This window comes from Pimephales promelas, chromosome 10, assembly GCF_988280905.1.
Source record: "Pimephales promelas chromosome 10, fPimPro1.hap1.1, whole genome shotgun sequence".
NCBI classification, from domain to species: Eukaryota; Metazoa; Chordata; class Actinopteri; order Cypriniformes; family Leuciscidae; genus Pimephales; species Pimephales promelas.
In genome coordinates this window covers 14737336-14752260 of record NC_142778.1, presented here as the reverse complement: position 1 = coordinate 14752260, position 14925 = coordinate 14737336, and the positions used below count along the sequence as shown (strand labels likewise).

Sequence of the window (14925 nt, the reverse complement as noted above, 5' to 3'; positions counted from 1 at the left end):
TCCAGCCCCAAAACAAAGCTCACTGCAAACTTCATTTTCCCACAGCCACCTTATGGAGCTTTTGAAAAAAATAAAAAAGGTACTCCTGTTGTTACAGTATTTATGTTTACATTTTATTGTTATTTGAACAGCTGAGCATTTAGTTGTGAGCCAGGTGAAGAAACCTGTTTATTATTTATTCATTTGATTTTATAGCCTAGTTCAACCTGACTCTCGTACATTTCATTTGTACATAGAGTCTGGCCTCTCTCCATTGAGAAACATTTACTTCCTTGTAGGCGGGTTCTCTGTTAAAGTTCAAACCATTGGATCTGCACAGAGTCACTCAGGATCTGCCAAAGCCAATCGCTAACGTGTGGTCCTGACGCATGTCATGCGCCGAAACCGGCCGGAAACAAGTCCGAATGATCAGAGGATTATATTTACAACGAGAGCTGCAGGTTTTGTTCATCTAGGAACAATTATTAATTTGAAATGTATATTTGACACTAAGGACAGTGATGTATTCAGTCAACTGTCCAAGCTGGGTCTAATCATTACAAATACGCCGCTGGCTGCGGTCGTTTCGGATCTGCCGCAAATGCTGTACAGTGAATGATCTTTCTCTATCTGCAGATGTGCAATAAACAACAATTTTTCATATTATGTCTTAATTACCTTAATTAATTATGGTCTTCAAAGTATGTGTTTGTACAGTTTTATTTATGACATTTAGTTTTTTTATTAAAACAAATGAACCATTGACATCTAAAACTGAAACTCAAATTATGGTCTTCAAAGTATGTGTTTTCACATTTTTATTTATGACATTCTTTTTTTTTTTTTTAATTACAACACATTTTAATGATTTACAACATGTAAAACTGACACACCAAACCATGCTTCTGCACAAGTACACAAAGGGGCTCAAAGTGTACTATTCATCACAAGAATCACTAAATTTACTGTTCGGAATCTGAGCTACTGACATGACTCCTGAGTGCATCTTCAACAACAGTTTAGCAGCCAGTAGTCGGGGCTTCCGAACACCAGGCTAAAGCGTCCGTACAAAATGTCACGGTCATCGTGCACGCCGAGCTTTCCAGCACGAACTCCTAACTTTTCTGCCTCCTTCACTTGGTCCTCTATTTGTGCAACAAGAGGGGAGACGACAACAACTATCGGCTTTGCATCCCTATCGTTTGCCTTAGCTAACTCGTTCACCACTAGTGGAGTGAGCTGGAAAATCAAATTTTTTCCCAAACCCCGTGGGGAGGAGGGCCACAACATCATGGCCACCTACAAAACTTAGCAAACATTGCTCTTACTCCGGCTTTAAATTCTGTATATTTGTCAGTTTTCCAACGAACGAATGGCTTTTCTCACGTCTTTCTCCGCTGCCATTACAGAACTCCATCTCAAACTGCATGTACGCACTACATCAACGTCATCGTTCTCAGCCACTCCCTCTATTCGCTGATTGGTTGTACAAAAAAATGTATTTCTGGAAACCCAAAAATATACAGCAGTCCCAGACGTAGTATGAAGGAAAATGAAATTGAGCGGAAGTGTGTAGGAGGGCGAAGCCAGGGTATTGATTTTGCACCTGTTCACTGAAATAGTTTAATTCAATAAAACTAGGCTACTCATGACGTCATATTTTGCTTTGACTTTGACTGACCATTTGCTCTCACTTTCCGGAAAAAAATATTGCGATATATGTCGTATATCGATATTCAGCCTAAATATATTGGGATATGACTTATGGTCCATATCGCCCAGCCCTACCCCAGGAATGTATGAGCAGTGTAAGCTCATCATATCATAATAATATTTTTTTCAGGCAGGATCAAGATCCATGATCTTACAGAAACAAAATTATTTTTATGTTGGTTTTTAATTCTATTTTGCAAGATACTGCAGTATGTCCAAACTAATTTCCTTATTTAAAAATAAAGCCGTACAAGGTGATTAAAATAAAATAAAAAGTAACATGACCAAAATCTTATTTGACTTAATTTTCTTTAATTTTATTTCATTGTTAAAAAACAAGAAAAAAGATGAAAACAACAGGACAAGTGAAATATAAGAAAGAACGACTTAAACATTTTTGGGAGTAGATAGATTTAAAAGCAGTATCAATTAAGAAATTGGAAAATCAAACGTGAAAACTAAAACTGCAAAGCAACGGCTTCACTGTATGAATGAACGAATGGTTGTATGAATGAATTTTCTCTTTTTATTTTTTTCCTTTTTTATGCAAATTAAAAACTTTGCTGTCAGTGCTTCTCTGATAAATTTACTTTTTGGAAGATTTGGAATTGGAAGATATGTACTTTTAAAGGGATAGTTCACTTTGAAATGAATTTTTGGTATGTTTTAGCTACCTCAAGGGCATCCAAGATATAGGTGTCTTTGTTTCCACAGTAGTTTCAATTTTGATGTTTTTAGCTCAAACCGTTCTTCTCTGTTAGTCATATAATGCAGGTCTATGGTCACCACCTCAAAGAGCATGCACAGAGAAGTCCAAATTGAACATGATTTAATGACTCGTAAATGTACACATGGATGGCCTAAGACATGAAAACGAGCAGTTTGTGTGAGAAAACGAACAGTATTTATATAATTTTTATACCATGGTCTGGGTGAATACTCGATTCTGATTGGCTGCAGGGTGTCCGTTAAAAAGTGATAGAGGACACCTAGTAAAGTAGATCTGGTGAAACTGCCTGTTTACCATTCGAAATTTATAAATAAATGCACTGCCTACAACAGCTGTGAGTAACCATAGCAACAGGCAGTCAAACGCTCTATCAAAACAAACAGCCTAAGGGCCGGTTCACATATCACGTCTTTTGCGCACTCAAGTTCGTTATTTCAAATGTAGGCACGCAGTATGCGCGTTCATAATGGAAGCGATGCCGTCGCGTTGCGACGCGCTCGCTTTTTCCATGCGCGTCCACGCCGCGTCGAGATAAAAACATCTCAACTTTTCAGAATACCGCAAGCGCACCATACGCACACAATAGGTCATGTGACAAGAACCAACTGAAGCGCAACCGCCCTGGCGCTTTGGAAAATGGAGAATGCGGCGCGCCCAGCGTTTTCTACGCGTTTTTAGGCGCTATATGTGAATCCGGCCTAATACAACAATGAGCGACTTCGTTATTTCTTTTAACATTTATGGAGAATATGGCAACTTTGACGACTGGTATGCTGTAGGTCGACTCTCCGATGCTGGACTGGAGAGCCGTCAAATAATCGGTGACAGGCCATCGATGCGAGAGCAGTCTGCGGGCTTACTGGGCTCCGTCTCTCCATGAGAGACAAAGCTGGAGCAACGTACTGTCTGCATCAAGTGCCCATCATGGGCAGCAGTAACGTTACCCAGCTTTTGTGGATCCTCCTGACTGGCCGACTTTTTCAAATTGCACTATAAATGGAAACGTTGAAATTAATTGTAAATAAAAAAGCTAACATTTAGGCAAATGACCCTCTCTTTGATCGGATTAATTTATTGCCCTCTATAAACGCAAATCGCTGGTGCTCGCTGGTGCACTTTTTTGTTTTTTGTTGATTAATTGTTTTATGTGTAATAAAAAAAATAACTATGCCTACCTTTGTGTTTCATGAAAAAAAAATGCATTTTTTAAACTGAAGGGTTCTACAAGCTGAGCGGACTATCTCTGGTTGCTAAATAAACAGTCAGGCAAGTTATTATTTGTAAAAACTAGATTTAGCCTAATTAAAATATAAACTAATGTTTTAAAAATGTTTTATTTGGCAAGTGACCATGGTATAAGCAGGTTAATGCCCTCCGAGGTGTCCATTGTCAGGTTTTAATGGACTTCAGCGGAGGCAACCGTCCTCTGCTGCGCGTCGGCCGGTTCACGCCTCGCCATCGTCCATTAAAACCTGACAATGGACACCTCGTCGGGCATCGGGCACCCTTACTTACCTCTTGTAACCACAGCCACGTCCAAGTCAAGTGATCTGAGTGCATGGGCGCTTCGGTTTGCGCAAGCACCGGAAAGCGCTGGAACGGATCTAAGTATGGTTTTGAAAAAAAATTCAATGTTGCCTGTTGATATATTGAAATCATCTTCCATTGCGATTTCATGTATATATAAATATGCTTAGATCTTCACAGTGAAAGGTAACACTTCCGAAATCTCTGTGTAAATAATGAGTAACGTACATGCACGAGAGATAACTTCCGGTGCTTGCGTAGACCGAAGCACCTGTGCCTTCAGCTCAGTTGGACATGGCTGTGGTTACAAGAGGTAAAAAATGATATAAATACTGTTCGTTTTCTCACACAAACCACTCGTTTCGTGTCTTTTCCATGTCTATGAAACGAGTCATTAAATCATGTTTAATTTGGACTTATCTGTGCATGCTCTTTGAGGTGGTGACCTGCATTATATGACTGACTGACAAGAACGGTTTGACCTAAAAACATAAAAATTGAAACTACTGCGGAAACAAAGACACCTACATCTTGGATCCCCTTGAGGTAAGCTACAACATAACCAAAAATAATTTCAAAGTAAACTATCCCTTTAAGAGTACATTTAAATGTGAGTACTTTCACTCTTATTCGTGTACATTTAATGACAAAAAAAATTTACTTAGTTACACTAAGACCAGTGTTGTGCCTTAACGTGTTCATATTTTGGGTGAACGTGAACTGAGCGTACTGTATTACTGCCTGATGAACTTTACTGTGATTTTGGTGTCTGTGAACACATGCTCTCTCAATTTAACTTCTTGGGTGCCAGATTTGTATAGAGCCTTCCAGGCGGAAACCCGGCTAAAACACACGTAAACAGGCCTTAATATGTAGTGAAAAAACACCTAATCTGGCAACACCAGCCACAAGTGTCGCACCACGGCTGCCGTCGACAAAGCAGCGAGAGAGGTATGTATGTCGAGGTGAGGCGTCGTATGATCATTTAAACAGGTTTTATGACGAGTTCGGTGAGGATGGGAAAAATCTTATATTTCTGTGCAAACTTTGCCCGTCTATAAAATAATCGTTGTCTGTGGTTGTATTTGGGCTGTGGCAATAATAAAAAAATAAAAATAAAAAATGAAGCTCACAACATATTCGAAAAAAAAAACAAAAAAAACTATGTACTAGTTCATTTTTTGAAGTATGAACTATGAACTGAACTAGTTCATTTTAAAATGTGTGAACTGAACTTTGAACTATTTGATGTAGAAAGTGAACTTTCCCAACACTGACTAAGATGATCCTTAAGTGACTTTATTCGTAATGCAAATGTTAAAGGAGTCTTATTATGCTTTTTCACTTTTTCATCTTGAGTTAGAGTGTAATGTTGCTGGTTAAGCACAAAAAAGATCTGCAAGGTTACAAAGCTCAAAGTCCACTCTAACTAAAGATGAAAAAGTGAAAAAGCATAATAAGACTCCTTTAACATTTGCATTACGAATAAAGTAACTTAAGGATCATCAAAAGAGATACACTATATTGCCAACAGTATTAGGACACCCCTCCAAATCATTGAATCCAGGTGTTCCAATCACTTCCATGATCACAGTTTTATCAAATCAAGCCCCTAGTCATGCAGACTACTTATAAAAACATTTTCGAAAGAACGGGTTGCTCTCAGGAGCTCAGTGAATTCAAGCGTGGTACCAGGATAGGTTGCCACCTGTTCAATAATTCCATTCGTGAAATTTCCTCTCTACTAAATATTCCACGGACAACTGTTGGAAGCAATTGGGAACAACAGTGGTCGACCACATACAATCACAGAGTGGGGTTAGCGCATGCTGAGTCGCACAGTGCGCAGAAGTTGCCAACTTTCTGCAGAGTCAATAGCCACAAACTTCCAAATTCTTTGTGACCTACAGATTAGCTCAAGAACAGTGCATTGAGAGCTTCATGGAACGAGTTTCCATGGCTGAGAAGCTGCATCCAAGCCTTACATCACCAAGTGCACTGCAAAGCGTCGGATGCAGTAGTGTAAAGCACTCCACCACTGGACTCTAGATCAGTGGAGACATGTTCTCTGGAGTAATGAATCACGATTCTCTCTCTGGCAATCCGATGGACGAGATGGACGAGTCTCGGTTTGGCAGTTACCAGGAGAACAGTACTTGCCCAACTGCATTATGTCAATTTTAAAGTTTGGTGGAGGGTGGGCTTGGCCCCTTAGTTCCAATGAAATGAACTCTTAATGCTTCAGCATACCAAGACATTTTGGTCAATTTCATGCTCCCAACTTTGTGGGAACAGTTTGGGGATGGCCCCTTCCTGTTCCAACATGACTGCGCACCAGTGCACAAAGCAAGGTCCATAAAGACATGGATGAAGAGTTTGGTGTCCTGACCTCAACCCGATAGAACACCTTTGGGATGAATTAGAGTGAAGACTGCGAGCCAGCCCTTCTCGTCCAACATCAGTGGACATGGGAACTGACCAACAAATTCACTTCTAGAAGAATGGTCAAAAATTCCAATACACACTCCTAAACCTTGTGGAAAACCTTCCAAGAAGAGTTGAAGCTGTTATAGCTGCAAAGGGTGGGCCAATTCCATATTAAACCCTACGGATCAAGAATGGGATGTAATTAAAGTTCATGTGCATGTAAAGGCAGATGTCCCAAAACTTTTGGCAATGTAGTGTATTTTATTTAACAAAATCCATTTTCCAACAACTACAACGAATAGAATCATTTGGACTACAACATGTTTCTCACATAGTGGCGCTATAATAAGTAGGGTTGGGTATCGTTTGAATTTGAACGATTCTGATTCCGATTCCGATTCCTTGTTTCGATTCCGGTTCCTAACAATTTTCGATTCCGATTCTTTTAAGAGGCAGGGTCAAAAAAGTTTAGCTAACCTTGCTAACCAACGGCCTTTCTGAAGGAAATAATCCTTTCTGAAGGAAATACTCCTTCTGTAAAAATACTCCTTTTGTCACAAATTTTGCATTTTGCCGAGATTTCGTTATTTTTAGAAAAGTGAAGCCACACTTTGGATCGTCGACGTAAGCTACTCATGTTCGACTCGCGTGGATATGCCAACACTTCCGGTAGACGCTTCTTCGTTGGTGTTGTTCAGCGGTTTCTTCTTCCGCTCGGCGGACTGTGAATATCGAAACTAGGAATCGAAATTTTTACTTTTGAACGATTCTGGGAAAAACGAAAAGTTAGTCTCGGTTCCAATCGATACTCGATTCTCGATACCCAACCATAATAATAAGATATATATATATATATATATATATATATATATATTTGAAGTTTGTACAATTTTTTTTTTTAATTCTGTCATAATTTATTCGTTCTCAAGCTGTTTCAAACATGTAGGAATTTCTTCTGCTGAACACAAAAGAAGATATTTGAAAGAATATGGATAACAAAACAGTAAATGATGACATCAATAAGTGCAGGAATGTAAAATGTACAGTCTAAAATGTACAGATAATGATATAACTATAACATGTAAGTTATGCACTGAGGAAAACACATGTCAGAGGCATTAAACAGCACACACATCTGACAAAGCATGACAGGACAAGCTGCTGTAAACGCTTATGTTTGAATCGCTTATAAATTTAGTATACAGTATAATATAATAAATATTATCATGCTTGGACCCCAATGATTGTCGCTTGTTTTATTTATATCTTTCTTATATAGTATTTGTCCTCTTGTTAGTAATTTGCATCTTTGTTCTTATTTTTAATATCAAAGACAAGATAAAACTAGAAAAAAAAGTTTGATGACACAAACTTTAAGTTGGCTTGAGAAAGCCGGACCAGAGCGTTTGAAGAATCTTGAAGTTTGAATGAAGTTTTAAAGATGGAATTAGAAAGAATGAATGAAAGAAATAAAGAAAGATGGATAGATTAGTTAGAAAGAAAGAAAGAAAGAAAGATAGATAGATAGATAGATAGATAGATAGATAGATAGATAGATGTTTTTGACAAGAAGCTAACATGATTAGCATGTAGCTAGCTTGATGCTAATATGATTAGCATGTAGTTAAGATGATTAGCATGTTGTTAGCGTGATTAGCATGTTGCTAGCATCATAATAGCATGATTAGCATGTTGCTAGCATCATGCTAACATGTTTTTAGCAAGAAGCTAGCATGATTAGCATGTAGCTAACATCATGCTAACATGATTAGCATGTTGCTAGCATCATGCTAGCATGTTTTTAGCAAGAAGCTAGCATGATTAGCATGTAGCTAGCATCATGCTAGCATGATTAGCATGTTGCTAGCATCATGCTAACATGTTTTTAGCAAGAAGCTAGCATGATTAGCATGTAGCTAGCATAATGCTAGCATGATAAGCATGTAGCTAGTATCATGCTAGCATGTTTTTAGCAAGAAGTTAGCATGATTAGCATGTAGCTAGCATCATGCTAGCATGATTAGCATGTAGCTAGCATCATGCTAGCATGTTTTTAGCAAGAAGTTAACATGATTAGCATGTAGCTAGCATCATGCTAGCATGATTAGCATTTAGCTAGCATCATGCTAGCATGTTTTTTAACAAGAAGCTAGCATGATTAGCATGTAGCTAGCATAATGCGAGCATGATTAGCATGTAGCTAGCATCATAATAGCATGATTAGCATGTTGCTAGCATCATGCTAGCATGTTTTTAGCAAGAAGCTAGCATGATTACCATGTAGCTAGCATCATGCTAGCATGATAAGCATGTAGCTAGCATCATGCTAGCATGTTTTTAGCAAGAAGTTAGCATGATTAGCATGTAGCTAGCATCATGCTAGCATGATTAGCATGTAGCTAGCATCATGCTAGCATGTTTTTTAGCAAGAAGCTAGCATGATTAGCATGTAGCTAGCATCATGCGAGCATGATTAGCATGCAGCTAGCATCATAATAGCATGATTAGCATGTTGCTAACATCATGCTAGCATGTTTTTAGCAAGAAGCTAGCATGATTACCATGTAGCTAGCATCATGCTAGCATGATTAGCATGTAGCTAGCATCATGCTAGCATGATTAGCATGTAGCTAGCATCATGCTAGCATGATTAGCATGTTGCTAGCATCATGCTAGCATGTTTTTAGCAAGAAGCTAGCATGATTAGCATGTAGCTAGCATCATGCTAGCATGATTAGCATGTAGCTAGTATCATGCTAGCATGTTTTTAGCAAGAAGCTAGCATGATTAGCATGTAGCTAGCATCATGCTAGCATGATTAGCATGTAGCTAGCATCATGCTAGCATGTTTTTAGCAAGAAGCTAGCATGATTAGCATGTAGCTAACATCATGCTAACATGTTTTTAACAAGAAGCTAACATGATTAGCATAAAGCTAGCATGATTAGCATGTTATTAGCATCAAGAAAGAAAGAAAGAACGAAAGAGAAAGAAAGAATTTTTAGAAAGAAAGATGCATAGATTAGTTAGAAAGAAAGATGGATAGATTTGTTAGAAAGAAAGATGGAATTGTTAGAAAGAAAGAAAGAAAGAAAGAAAGAAAGAAAGAAAGAAAGAAAGAAAGAAAGAAAGAAAGAAAGAAAGAACGAAAGAAAGAAAGAAAGAAAGAAAGAAAGAAAGATGGATAGATTTGTTAGAAAGAAAGATGGATAGATTAGTTAGAAAGAAAGATGGATAGATTAGTTAGAAAGAAAGATGGATAGATTAGTTAGTTAGAAAGAAAGATGGATAGATTAGTTAGAAAGAAAGATGGATAGATTAGTTAGAAAGAAAGATGGATAGATTAGTTAGAAAGAAAGATGGATAGAATTGTTAGAAAGAAAGATGGATAGATTTGTTAGAAAGAAAGATGGATAGATTAGGTAGAAAGAAAGATGGATAGATTTGTTAGAAAGAAAGAACGATAGATTAGTTAGGTAGAAAGAAAGAACGATAGATTAGTTAAAAAGAAAGATGGATAGATTAGTTAGAAAGAAAGATGGATAGATTTGTTAGAAAGAAAGTTGGATAGATTAGGTAGAAAGAAAGATGGATAGATTTGTTAGAAAGAAAGATGGATAGATTAGTTAGGTAGAAAGAAAGAACGATAGATTAGTTAGAAAGAAAGAACGATAGATTAGTTAAAAAGAAAGATGGATAGATTAGTTAGAAAGAAAGATGGATAGATTTGTTAGAAAGAAAGATGGATAGATTTGCTAGAAAGAAAGATGGATAGATTTGTTAGAAAGAAAGATGGATAGATTAGTTTGAAAGAAAGAAGGATAGATTAGTTAGAAAGAAAGATGGATAGATTAGTTAGAAAGAAAGATGGATAGATTTGTTAGAAAGAAAGATGGATAGATTAGTTACGTAGAAAGAAAGAACGATAGATTAGTTAGAAAGAAAGATGGATAGATTTGTTAGAAAGAAAGATGGGTAGATTAGTTAGAAAGAAAGATGGATAGATTTGTTAGAAAGAAAGATGGATAGATTTGTTAGAAAGAAAGATGGATAGATTTGTTAGAAAGAAAGATGGATAGATTAGTTAGAAAGAAAGATGGATAGATTTGTTAGAAAGAAAGATGGATAGATTTGTTAGAAAGAAAGAAAGATGGATAGATTTGTTAGAAAGAAAGATGGATAGATTTGATAGAAAGAAAGATGGATAGATTTGATAGAAAGAAAGATGGATAGATTTGTTAGAAAGAAAGATGGATAGATGTGTTAGGTAGAAAGAAAGATGGATAGATTTGTTAGGTAGAAAGAAAGATGGATAGATTAGTTAGAAAGAAAGATGGATAGATTTGTTAGAAAGAAAGATGGATAGATTAGTTGGGTAGAAAGAAAGATGGATAGATTTGCTAGAAAGAAAGATGGATAGATTATTTAGAAAGAAAGAAAGATGGATAGATTTGTTAGAAAGAAAGATGGATAGATTATTTAGAAAGAAAGAAAGATGGATAGATTTGTTAGAAAGAAAGAAAGATGGATAGATTTGTTAGAAAGAAAGAAAGATGGATAGATTAGTTAGAAAGAAAGAAAGAAAGATTAGGTAGATAGATAGATAGATCGATAGATAGATAGATAGATAGATAGATAGATAGATAGATAGATAGATAGATAGATAGATAGATAGATAGATAGATAGATAGATAGATAGATAGATCATTAGTACATATAGAATGGTAGTTTAATTGAGTCTAGGGCTTCAGGGAATTTAGATTTGAGTTTTTGTTGTACGCTATTGGGCCACCGTAGTCTTGGCTCAATTTGACCATGCTGCAATGAAAGTCAATGGGATTTTTATGATTTTTAATATTAATTTTTAAGAAATCTGAAAGTCGAATCAGTCTAAAAAGATATAGCAACGAGTCAGAACAGTCTGAAGGTCTGACCCGAGTTTGGAGTTTGTAGAGTTAAAGCTCTAGGAGGAGTAGCAGTCAGAAAATTTTGGGTAAGAAAAATAAGAAGAAGAAGAAGAATAACTAGAAAAAAAAGTTTGATGACACAAACTTTAAGTTGGCTTGAGAAAGCCGGACCAGAGCGTTTGAAGGATCTTGAAGTTTGAATGAAGTTTTAAAGATGGAATTAGAAAGAAAGAAAGAAAAAAAGAAAGAAAGAAAGAAAGAAAGAAAGAAAGAAAGATGGATAGATTAGTTAGAAAGATAGATAGATAGATAGATGTTATTGGCAAGAAGCTAACATGATTAGCATGGAGCTAGCTTGATGCTAATATGATTAGCATGTAGTTAAAATGATTAGCATGTTGTTAACGTGATTAGCATGTTGCTAGCATCATGCTAGCATGATTAGCATGTTGCTAGCATCATGCTAGCATTTTTTAGCAAGAAGCTAGCATGATTAGCATGTAGCTAGCATCATAATAGCATGATTAGCATGTTGCTAGCATCATGCTAGCATTTTTTAGCAAGAAGCTAGTATGATTAACATGTAGCTAGCATCATAATAGCATGATTAGCATGTTGCTAGTATCATGCTAGCATGTTTTAGCAAGAAGTTAGCATGACTAGCATGTAGCTAGCATCATGCTAGCATGATTAGCATGTTGCTAACATCATGCTAACATGTTTTTAGCAAGAAGCTAGCATGATTAGCATGTAGCTAGCATCATGCTAACATGATTAGCATGTTGCTAGCAAGAAGCTAGCATGATGAGCATGTAGCTAGCATCATGCTAGCATGATTAGCATGTTACTAGCATCATGCTAGCATGTTTTTAGCAAGAAGCTAGCATGATTAGCATGTAGCTAGCATCATGCTAGCATGATTAGCATGTAGCTAACATCATGCTAGCATGATTAGCATGTAGCTTGCATCATAATAACATGATTAGCATGTTGCTAGCATCATTCTAGCATGATTAGCATGTTGCTAGCATCATGCTAACATGTTTTTAGCAAGAAGCTAGCATGATTAGCATGTAGCTAGCATCATAATAGCATGATTAGCATGTTGCTAGTATCATGCTAGCATGTTTTTAACAAGAAGCTAGCATGATTAGCATGGAGCTAGCTTGATGCTAATATGATTAGCATGTAGTTAAAATGATTAGCATGTTGTTAACGTGATTAGCATGTTGCTAGCATCATGCTAGCATGATTAGCATGTTGCTAGCATCATGCTAGCATTTTTTAGCAAGAAGCTAGCATGATTAGCATGTAGCTAGCATCATAATAGCATGATTAGCATGTTGCTAGCATCATGCTAGCATTTTTTAGCAAGAAGCTAGTATGATTAGCATGTAGCTAGCATCATAATAGCATGATTAGCATGTTGCTAGTATCATGCTAGCATGTTTTAGCAAGAAGTTAGCATGACTAGCATGTAGCTAGCATCATGCTAGCATGATTAGCATGTTGCTAACATCATGCTAACATGTTTTTAGCAAGAAGCTAGCATGATTAGCATGTAGCTAGCATCATGCTAACATGATTAGCATGTTGCTAGCAAGAAGCTAGCATGATTAGCATGTAGCTAGCATCATGCTAGCATGATTAGCATGTAGCTAGCATCATGCTAGCATGATTAGCATGTAGCTTGCATCATAATAACATGATTAGCATGTTGCTAGCATCATGCTAGCATGATTAGCATGTTGCTAGCATCATGCTAACATGTTTTTAGCAAGAAGCTAGCATGATTAGCATGTAGCTAGCATCATGCTAGCATGATTAGCATGTAGCTAGCATCATAATAACATGATTAGCATGTTGCTAGCATCATGCTAGCATGTTTTTAACAAGAAGCTAGCATGATTAGCATGTAGCTAGCATCATGTAACATGATTAGCATGTAGCTAGCATCATGCTAGCATGTTTATAACAAAAAGCTAACATGATTAGCATAAAGCTAGCATGATTAGCATGTTATTAGCATCAAGAAAGAAAGAAAGAAAGAAAGAAAGAAAGAAAGAAAAAAATTAGTTTGAAAGAAAGAAAGAAAGAAAGAAAGAAGGAAAGAAAGAAAGAAAGAAAGAGAAAGAAAGAATAGTTAGAAAGAAAGATGGATGGATTACTTAGAAAAAAGATGGATAGATTTGTTAGAAAGAAAGATAGATAGATTAGTTAGAAAAAAGATGGATAGATTTGTTAGAAAGAAAGATGGATAGATTAGTTAAGTAGAAAGAAAGATGGATAGATTAGTTAGAAAAAAGATGGATAGATTTGTTAGAAAAAAGATGGATAGATTTGTTAGAAAGAAAGATGGATAGTTGTTAGAAAGAAAGATGGATAGATTTGTTTGAAAGAAAGATGGATAGATTTGTTAGAAAGAAAGATGGATAGATTTGTTAGAAAGAAAGATGGATAGATTTGTTAGAAAGAAAGATGGATAGATTTGTTAGAAAGAAAGATGGATAGATTTGTTAGAAAGAAAGATGGATAGATTAGTTAGAAAGAAAGATGGATAGATTAGTTAGAAAGAAAGATGGATAGATTAGTTAGAAAGAAAGATGGATAGATTTGTTAGAAAGAAAGATGGATAGATTTGTTAGAAAGAAAGATGGATAGATTTGTTAGAAAGAAAGATGGATAGATTAGTTAGAAAGAAAGATGGATAGATTAGTTAGAAAGAAAGATGGATAGATTAGTTAGAAAGAAAGATCGATAGATTAGTTAGAAAAAAAGAATGATAGATTAGTTAGAAAGAAAGATGGATAGATTTGTTAGAAAGAAAGATGGATAGATTAGGTAGAAAGAAAGAAAGAAAGATTAGGTAGAAAGAAAGAATGATAGATTAGGTAGAAAGAAAGATGGATAGATTAGTTAGAAAGAAAGATGGATAGATTAGTTAGAAAGAAAGATGGATAGATTAGTTAGAAAGAAAGATGGATAGATTTGTTAGAAAGAAAGATGGATAGATTTGCTAGAAAGAAAGATGGATAGATTAGTTAGAAAGAAAGATGGATAGATTAGTTAGAAAGAAAGATGGGTAGATTAGTTAGAAAGAAAGATGGATAGATTTGTTAGAAAGAAAGATGGATAGATTTGCTAGAAAGAAAGATGGATAGATTAGTTGGAAAGAAAGATGGATAGATTAGTTAGAAAGAAAGATGGATAGATTAGTTAAGTAGAAAGAAAGATGGATAGATTAGTTAGAAAGAACGATGGACAGATTTGTTAGAAAGAAAGATGGATAGATTAGTTAGGTAGAAAGAAAGATGGATAGATTTGTTAGAAAGAAAGAAAGAAAGATTAGGTAGAAAGATGGATGGATGGATGGATGGATGGATGGATGGATGGATAGATGGATAGATAGATAGATAGATAAAGTTCATTAGTTCATATAGAATGGTAGTTTAATTGAGTCTAGGGCTTCAGGGTATTTAGATTTGAGTTTTTGTTGTACGCTATTGGGCCACCGTAGTCTTGGCTCATTTTGACCATACTGCAATGAAAGTCAATGGGATTTTTATGGTTTTTAATATTAATTTTTAAGAAATCTGAAAGTCGAATCAGTCTAAAAAGATATAGCAACTCGAGTCAGAACAG

General features: G+C 36.0%; 1 protein-coding gene across 1 annotated transcript in view; it reads right to left on the bottom strand.

Annotated features, from left to right (window-relative positions):
* LOC120486021 (rho guanine nucleotide exchange factor 26) overlaps nt 1-14925 on the bottom strand; it is a 134875-nt gene that overhangs the window by 81605 nt on the left and 38345 nt on the right.